Raw genomic sequence first — 10232 nt, 5'->3', positions numbered from 1 at the left:
CAAGACTTAACCTAGTGGAGGCCAATCAGTAACAAAGGTGATAATTTTAAAACCAACAACAAAACCAACAGGGAAACTTGAGAGCTGCCATTTCTACCTTGCCATACATTCTTTTTTCTGTACTCAGGCCTTCCCACCCCACAGATGGAAAGCAAGTAGAGTCCCTGAGGACCACTCTGGTGGGAAAGGGAACACCCACAAATCCACATTCCTTTCATCAAGGCAAGACAGACAGGTGTTTGCTAGGCCAATTCAGGCAGCAGAGGAAGCAAAGCAGCCACCAGAGTCACTCTTTGGCAGGCTGAAAACTCAGGACAGGAAAGCTCCATCCCAGGGCAAACACAGTGTCCAGGATCTACGGACTGTGAAAACCAAACACAAGGGTCAAGAGGCTCCAGCAACAGTCTGGGAGGGTCCGTCTGCGGAGATGCGGCAGGAAGGTGGACATCTGTTCCTTGCTCATCTTGGTGGACTGGCTGCCTGAGCAGAGCAAGAGGCTATGGATCGGCTGACAGAAAAGGGATCGTGGGAGAACCTCAGAATATGAAGCCAAACTCCAAACTATATTCACTAATCAGTTTTTTGATCAAAAAATTCAAAATAGAGAAAACCACAAAGTACAAAATCTTTTCTGATGCTTTTCATTATCATAGAACATGACACCTGTAATGTGTGCAGAGAAATGAGGGCAGGAGAGGAGTCAAGCTGGGGAGGCCGGTGGCCGAATCACTTTTCTTTCTTCTTGCCCTTCTCATTCAAAGCCAGGATCAGCATGAGCTTCCTGAAGAGTGTAACAACATCTAAGAAGAGGTCGATGCAGTGCCAGATATAATCCTTAACTCCATTTTCAGCCTTCTCAATAATGTGCTGATTATCAAAAAGGACAAAGCCGCACATGACCAGAAGCCCCATATACAAGTTTGCCTAGAAGAGCCAAATGGATCCAAAGAAAAGTTTCCCCAGCGAGGACAAGAACATGAGGCTCATGGCTGACATCAAGATGCCTCCCAAGGAGAGGTAGCTCTGGCGCCTGGCATAGAGTGCACTCAAGCTGAAGCAGGTGAAGATCATGGCTGTGCCCATGAAAGCAGTAGGGAAAAATGCTGGGATTGATAGCAATGCACAACTCCAAAGCAGGGCCCAGGCCAACTCCTGTGAGGAAAGCAAAGCCAGCAAGAAGTCCCAATCTTTTTTGCTCATTTTCATGGCTATGAGGTGTTGCCATCAGCCAGATCATCAAGCCCAAGGAGCCCAAGGCAGAGAGCAGGCCAGCCTGAATGAAATGTGTGACCACATGGACATAGGCCCTGCTGCCGCCACAAACATACAGAGTGCAAAGCTGGCATAGACCGTCTTCAGGTGCTGCTGTGTTGAGGGAGTTATATGGGAAAATTTTAAGAGGGCGTCAAAGTTGATCTTCCGATCAAATATGTTCATGGTTCTGAACTCTGCTCAGCACTCCTACTTCTAAGTCTGCCACTCAAGAGCTCCCCAGCTCTGCTAAAACCGAATATGCTCTCTATCCTCTTTTTTTTTTTTTTTTTTTTTTTTTTTTTTTTTGTCTATTTTTTCACCTAACAGTTTTATTTTAGGGAAAAAAAATGTGTATATTAAAACTCTTCACATTATTTTTAACAGTTGTAAACATACTATTCTCTATCTCTTGAATAAGTATATATCCATATGTTAAGATGATTTATTTTTAACAACTAATGAGCAAACCAGATTTCTATTCAAATAAAGTATGAGATTATTGAGTTCAGGAGAAAGTGGATTTAATTTTCATTCCATTTAAAAATAATTCTCAATATCAATTCAAATGTTTAGCATAAAATTCAAAAGTAGAGCACATTGTCCACAACCTGTACAATTACTTTTTTTTCCTCAGACTTATGTATCTCTGCCAGTGGTGTCAGGCATAGGGTCCTGCTTATACCTCAAGATTCAGGAATCTAATCCATCACTACCATAGCCAGTCTTTTTTCCTAGATAGCAATGACCAAGCATTTTTTACTTTCCCTCCACAACCTAGTGCTTCACTTACTGAGAAAGTTTGTTGGTAACAGAACAGCATACTAAAACTGTAGTGCACACATTAATAAGGGACACATCCCCAAAGAGGGTACCATTTTCTAGTCTCTCATGCACCATTAGTTTAGAGCGATAAGAAAAAGTGGGAGCTCACATTCTAAATATCTTAAAGGACAAATGAATGCCTTACAAGGTGTGAGATTACTATTTATTAAAATGAAATAGGTCTGTCATAAAATGAAATTTCATGGTCTTTACATTATCAGACTGTCACACCATAACAATACCTTATACTACATAGTGTCTTGACAGGGAAAAAGCCAATCGTGTTGAGAAGGGCTCTGCAATCATTCTACAATCCTAGGGAACTAACATTTTTTTTTTTTAACAATAACTTGGGGCTACTTCAGATTTCTCATTTACTGACATTTTTCAGGAGTGGACAATGAATATCACTTTGGCCAAAAGAATTTTCCGGATCAATCTGCAGAGGAATTATAGGCATGTAATGTAATGTGTTTCTGCAGTACAACCAACTCAAGATATAGTTCTGAAATGCTACCCTATTCTGGGTGAATGTTATTGCCCAAGAAGTTTATGATAGTCACCAAACTCAACTTTTCTCAACATAACTATCCAGTGACAGCAATTTATGAAACATAATTCTGTGAACTACCAGTTCAAAATCATTTGTGAAGCACTTGGACTTTAGAGTTGAACATGTTCCGTTCCTTTGTAAAAGAAAGCTTCTTTAAAATGTGTTAAATATGTCTCCTTCTGAAATTTGAATAGACCAAAAGTTGCCTGAGTGACGAACTGAAATGTACATAGATTTGTAAATATAGAGATGTAGCCACAGACACAGAGTGACAGTATATATACCTAATAGTAGAAATGGAAGCATAAATATACTAATGGAGAATGTTTGTGGTTTTGTGTATTAAAATCAGAGCAATTCTTAACTTGTACAATCATTCAGGAAGACTGGCATGTACACAGGTAATTTTCAAATATAATTCTGATTAAAACTGTATGAAAATCCAAGATTACTGATATTCTGAAGCAAAAGTCTATGTAAAGTGAGAAAGTAGTATACACTGTCTTAAAAATACCATATTTTAGATTATGGAACATATTTTTTTCATTTAAAACAATGCAGTTTTTAATGATAAGCTACAAGTATAAATTCTTTAATGGATTTCCTTAATTATCTACTTTTGAATTATTTTATATGTATTTGTGTTGAAACAAGGTTTCACTAAGTAGTATTGTTCAGCTTTCCATTACCTCTGGAATTCTGAGACAAAATGCATAAGTCTCCAGATTTGTGTGGATATTAAAATGTTCCAATGTTTTAACTGAGTAAGCAAATTGTTGACATCCTTCCCTCTCTCTCTCTTTATATATATATATATATATATATATATATATATAGTTATTAAAATGTTTCATTTCAATTTTTTAAACTAGCTGCCATCTTGTAGGCAAAATCTCTTTGATCAAATATACACAAGTATTAAATATTTAAAGGCTGAGCTTTAAATGTAGATAGTATAGAAATATTTTATACTTTTATTTTTATTAATTTATTTTATTTATTTATTTTATATTTGACCATGCTTCCTCTCCCTTTTCTCCACTCTAATTCTCTCTCCCCACCACCACCCCTCTATTCACCCCAATTCACTTCTCTGTTTCTGTTCAGAAAGGGGCTAATCTCTCATGGATATCATAAATATATGATATATCAAGTTGCTGTAGAACTAAGAACCACCCCTTGTATTAAGACTAGGCAAGGCAATCCACCCTTAATAAATAACAAAAATATTATAAATATTTTTGCAATAACCAACTTTAATTCAAGTTCTGTAATGATTCTTACAATTATTTACTCCTCACTTCCATTTTCCATTTCACACTTATCAGTTAATCTAAGGGATGCATAGGTTAGATTTATATAATTTAAAGTGCAAATTGACAACATCTGGTACTTTAACGCAACATGCTATGGCACTGATTGCAAGATCAAGTTTACAGAATTTGACACAGGTTTTTTATGCATTAAAACGTAGCAATAATTAAGTCCTGACTGCAACTGACTATGTTTTGATGACCTTTGAACTTGAAAATGGGAAGATGTGTAGTGTTCTTTTCATTGGTCCACTGAACAACACAGAAATGAAAAATTGACATAGGAAGGATATAAAACTAAAGATGGATAGTTAATTTTTAGCATGAATTTCCACTAGATATATTGTTTAAATCCAATTAGCCATTTTTGATAAAATATTATTTCACTGCAAATTAGTGATACTCATCTAATAAAATTACTTTATTTTAAATTAAACTATTTGATCATTGGATAAAATTGAAGCATTGTGTAAGTGTTGTGAAAGAAATTCAATATTTGTGTATCTTAACACCACCCTATCATGAATAAAGCTAGAAGTTTATATGAAATGACTATATGTAGTTGTTTAAATATTGTTCAAAAATAAACAATTTAATCAAAATATTAAAGCTTAACACAAAAACATATTTATATAGTAATGAATTTACCATTTTCTTTAACAGTTTTAGTTGACAAGAAACTGTTCAATATGCCCTTTTAGTTTAGCACATTATATAGATGATTAGACTTCATTACCAAGAGGTAAGAAATGCACTTAATCTTTATTTTTTGTCTCTTTAATAGAGAAATAGGAAAGATGAAAACTTAAAGGAAATCAAAACCATTAATAAAATGTATATAAAAAAGTCAAGTTTTATTTCCTTGAGTCAAATACAATAGTCAGTTGAAGAATACCCAGATAGAGTGTATAATGCTCACTGTAAATTTTGGAATAACTTGAGAACTATTTCTGGCACTTAATAAATAGCAAAAATTTAAAAATCGGTGTAGAATTTCATAAAATCTTAAGATATTTTAACAATGATATTCTATTCTGATTTTAATATTATTTTATAAATATTATGAAAACACAAAATTGTCTAATTATTCTAATTGTACAACAAAAAATCATAAATAGTATTACCAGTTGCTATAATCTTTGAAATACCCTCAGATCAGACTCATAGTTTTTACTCAGACAGAAAAAAGTTACCAGTATTTGCTTCTTATCTTATAAAATTATTCCTAACACTCATGAGTTCATTCTTTAAAAAAAGGTAAGTCTTTGGGAGAAAAGACTAGTTTCATTGATAGTTATAAATTGTTATTGAAAAACTGAACTGTGAATCTTACTTGATCTGAATTTCAAAATTAATCTCAAAAGAAAAAAGTCTTAGAATTTTCTTTGGGGTTAAAATGTCACTTAGTTAGCCTGATATTGAGTGTTTTAGGAAAGGATCTATAAATGAATTCATTTACAGAACTGAAACTTTTGGAATCGTCCCTAGATATTAATGATATGAAAATGTTCATGCTCTCATGTTTGAATTTTGCGTACCACAAAGATGAGCTGTGTCATAGAAGGTGACATTAGCACTAGAACTGGATAGGTCATGTCCCATGTGCTTGACCTTTAATTCCTTGTTCCATTTCATGCCCATTTTGTTCAGAAATACTAGCCATATCTTTCCAACAAGTTATTCATTTAAACTCAAATCATATAGCAAAATCAATATTGAATAATTGTTAGGGTAAAGGTAAGAATCAAAGAAGCAACATGTAAATAGGGTCAATGGCAATAACTTGCATTTATGCTAACAGTCATTTAACCCTATTACAAATAGGGTAAATTTGATTATCAGCTGTTTTCATTGAAGAAAGAAAACAGGTGATGATTTAATAACTCCCTGAGGTGGGTGTAGATAATGAAACTTTTATTCACTTAGAACTTAACTGATACAAACTAATAATTTGATCTTTAATTTTTGTAAACAAGGTGTGGATTTACAGCACATGATCCCCTTAAATTTATGTTTTTTTCACTTCTGCCTCATAAAGTATTGTCATTTCAGGTTATTGCCACCAATCTAGGTAAATCCATATAGTCTTACAGTATTATATTTGCAGTATTTTAAATATATATATATATATATATGTGTGTGTGTGTGTGTGTGTGTGTGTTGTGTGTGTGTTGTGTGTGTGTGTTGTCTAATTTATAAAGGCATGACTATTTCTTTCCAATTATAATGCATTTTTTGCCTTATAATTCTAAGCCTTCTCTAGTATGTGAAGAAACTGTTTCAGCTGTATATTTCTATCTAGTAATACTTCCTTTTCCTCATGATTCTCAAAGAATGGAAATACTTATTTGACTAAAGAGAAAAATTGCACAGAGACATTCACCAAGTTTAAAAATTTGATTCAAAATTGTATGTTGATGTGCTTGAGGATGAGATACTTATAGTTACTATTTTCTGTGTTACCAAATTCAGAAAAGAAACTTACAAAAGAGATATAAAGTTTATAAGGATGAGGGACATAAAAGCTTAAGATTTCATCTAAAAATAATGTTTTAAGATCTAAAAAAACCTTTTTAGGACAGTAGTATAAGTTATCATAGAAAACTGTTTAGATATAAAACTTTGGGGTCATCAAGTTAGAATACATCATGGAGTATTTTCTCTATATTTGCCAACTACAAATATATTGAATATTGTGAATATGATTCTCAGCTGATATTTGTTCTTACTATGTTAGAGTTAACCCCTTTTTAAAAAATTAAGCAAAAAGGGGAAATTTTGCTGAATATTTGTTTATACTGTATGAAGATGTATCACTGTGATTGCTTCAGTGAAAAGTTGAATGGACAATAGCCAGAAATGAACAGGCAGGACTTCTGGGGAGAGAAGGGCAACTGGAAAGAAGAGAGGGGAAACATGAAGAGACTAAAGAAGTCACACATATGGTACAGAGGAGAGGGCCATGTGGCAGAAGGGTGATTAATAAGTTAATTTAAGTTGTTAGAACTAGTTGGGGAAGAGCCCAAAGCTAAAGGCTGAGATTTCATAATTAATAATTTGTCTCCAGGTCATTATTTGTGAGCTCGTGGCCCAAAGAAAAGTCAAATTATAGTATGATTTTTTAATGTAAATAAACATTAATGTCAAGAACTTATACATTTAATACATTTGTGTGCAATTATACATCTATGACTTGACTCACTTTGAAAATTATGTATGTTATTACTTGTGTATTTGTCAATAAGGAATTCTCTTCTTTTACTGTAAAATATTAGTAAGTGCAGCAAGTGTATGCTCTCATACTCTCATAACTATTGTTTTTATTTGCTGGGGGAGTTAGAAATGTTATTAGGCTATTTTTTTTTTTTGCAGATTCTCATGTGCTACAGACCTAGATGTGTATTTCTAAATTAAATATGCTTCATTTCCTAGCCACAAAAATTAGGCAAGGACACAATCAAGGGGGCAATCTCACAGCAAATATTCAGGAATATCTATCCCCATTAGACCTAAGCTGCCTGTTCCTATCCTGGGTTACACCTGAGAGAATTTCTAGCATCCTGACAAATATACATAAATATGGTTATAAAAAAAATCAAGAACCGTTAAACTTAGCTTTTCATACAAAACTAAAATCTTTTCCAAGGTATATTATTGTTCCTTGTATAGCCATAATTAAATGATCAGTTTCCAATCCTTTGTAAACCTAGCATCAATTAAAGAAGAAAATAAAAAGTTGTTTGAATCAGGCAGTGCTAGAATGTATTCAATGTTGAGATAAGCTAAACTTATGTATCTAAATATCCATCTTATGTAGGGGGAAGTTATTAAATCATACCTCATTTGACAAACACTGTGTGCACAAAAAGCAGTTAACAGCCAAGTCAGCAAGTAAAATTGCCTTGACCTGCCACATGAGTACTCTGCTTTATAATGTTTTGTGCAAACAGGCAGCCATATAAAATTATAGATACAAATAATGATAAGTTGAATAACAACTTTAAATTAAGTCCCACTCAGGTGAATACCTAAAATTTAACTATTTACACATGGAAACAGGAGGAAAATGCAATTAAAAAGGAGCCAATTGGAGAAAAAGAAATAATGACAGAGAATAGATAGTAAAAAAGTTAAAAATTCTTTGCAAAAATACACGAAGCTATCAAACATTGAATATGGAAGTAACAAAATTAATAATAAAGTTAATAATAAAGAATGTGACTCCTCATTGCCCATGGAGAGATACTCCCTTAACCTAGAGGCAGGAGAGAGGGCCTAGGCCGTACTCCAAATGACATGACAGCTTTTGATGATCCCTCCTGGAAGGCAACACCCTCCCTGTGGAGTGCATGGGGAATGGGACTGGGATGGGAGGGTGTTGGTGGGAAATGGGAGGGTAGGAGGGAGAAGAAACTGGGATGGGTATGTAAAATAAGAAAAAAAAATGACTTCTAACAATGGGAGTAGACATTGTCTCTGACCCTTTTGCCTGCACATACAATCTTTTTCCTCCTACTGAGTTGCATTGTCCAGCACTGATATGAGGGCATATGCCTCTCTTATTGCAATCTGTAACAATGTAGTCAGTTGATATCCCTGGAAGGGATACAGAGTGTGTCTGAAGAAAAGTGAGGTACATGGTGATCCTGGGAAGAGTGGAGTGGGGGAAATTTACAGTCTGGATATACTGTATGAGGGAAAAATAAACATATCAGTACCAATAATAACAAAAATTAAAAATAAACACAAAGGCTGGTAGTACTTTGCAGTTACTCTATCAGCATAAGCAACATTTCAGTCCAATTATTTATGCACTGTGTTGTCCAGTATGACATTTGTACATTTCATTTCAGTACCTGTGGAATGTGAGAGGCAGATAAAAGTTTCCTCTTTTATTTATCACAACTAAAATGCCTACTTCAACTATGATACCCTCTGCCTCCACATTTTGTAGTTCTTTAATTACAAAGTCACAATACTAGCACTATTATAAAATTACATGCCAAGAAATTAATTAATCTTAGTTATTGTGAAAATGGTATCCATGGCTATTAAGCAATGATGAAACAATAATTGAATACTTCTGAGTCTACATGTTATCAAAGTACCTGAAGCACTTTACTCTTGATAACTTTTTTCTAGAAATGGCACATGGTTTAACTCCACTTGGATGTCCCTTCAGTGATTTTCTTGTTATGATGATTAAGCACGCATCTTTGAATTATGACATAATTATTAGAAACACTGCTCTATTTTTATGAACATGACCAAGGCAGCTTTTATGAATGAAAGCATTTAATTGAGTACTAGTTAAAAGTTTCAGACACTCAGTTCATTATCATCATGGGCGAGGAGGATTTGGTGGCATGCAGGCAGATCCTAGAGCAGTACCTGAGAGATGCGTGCTAGTCCTTAGGCCAAGAGGGCCTGGGACAGGCATGGACTTCTGAAACCACAAAGCCAAACCCTGGTGACACACACTCATTCAACAAGGCTGTAAATAATCAAACAAGTTCACACCTGCTTTTAATTGCAATCTCTTTAAATAGTACCATTCGCTGGTGACTGAGCATTCAAATATATCAGCTGATAAGGGCCACTCTTATTCAAGCTATCACATTCCTGTCCCCCATAGACTGTAGCTAAATCCTAGTACAAAATGTATTCAGTCCTACTTAGAAAGTACCCATAGTCTATTACTATCTCAATACTGTTTAAAGGTTTACAGTCCCAAGTCTCTTCCAAGACTCAAGACAATTTCTTAAATGTAACCCCCTCTACAATCAAAATCAAGAATTGGATCACATACCTCTGATATCCAGTGGCACATAATAAACATTACCATTCCAAAAGGGAAGACTTGAAGGATAATGAGGAAATACAAGACTAAAGCCAAACTGGAAATCCTCAGGGCAAACTCTGTATCTGATGCCAAAGGACTCTTCTGAACTACAACTCCTTCCAGAATTTTTTACTGCAACAACCCTTTCTTTCTTAGGCTTTTTTTTTTTTTTTCATATTTTACTAGCAGCTCTTCTTGGTAGGTAAGCCATGATTCTGGTATCTCCACCATCTTGAGGGACTCCAACAAAATCCAGCCTTTACCTTCACAGATCCATTCAATGTCTTCTCTGGGTCTCAATGCAAGGGCATCCCTGACACATGTCTGGCTACAATTGCTTTCCTGAGGCGTGAAGGGAGTTCCTATAGCCCTTTCTTCTATCATTGACTATAAAGCCAGACCAAGATGGAAAATGCTGCCACAATCTGGTTCTTGCTGGGGCTGCATC

The 10232-nt window shown here is 34.7% G+C and overlaps 1 pseudogene; it reads right to left on the bottom strand.

The window, feature by feature from the left end:
* Positions 1-726: 726 nt before the first annotated feature.
* On the bottom strand, positions 727-1513 carry LOC127220554 (bax inhibitor 1-like; annotated as a pseudogene).
* Positions 1514-10232: the final 8719 nt, after the last annotated feature.

This window comes from Phodopus roborovskii, unplaced genomic scaffold, assembly GCF_943737965.1.
Source record: "Phodopus roborovskii unplaced genomic scaffold, PHOROB, whole genome shotgun sequence".
In the NCBI taxonomy this organism is placed as follows: domain Eukaryota; kingdom Metazoa; phylum Chordata; class Mammalia; order Rodentia; family Cricetidae; genus Phodopus; species Phodopus roborovskii.
Note: the sequence above shows the minus strand (reverse complement) of the source record. Positions and strands in the feature narration are given on the sequence as shown.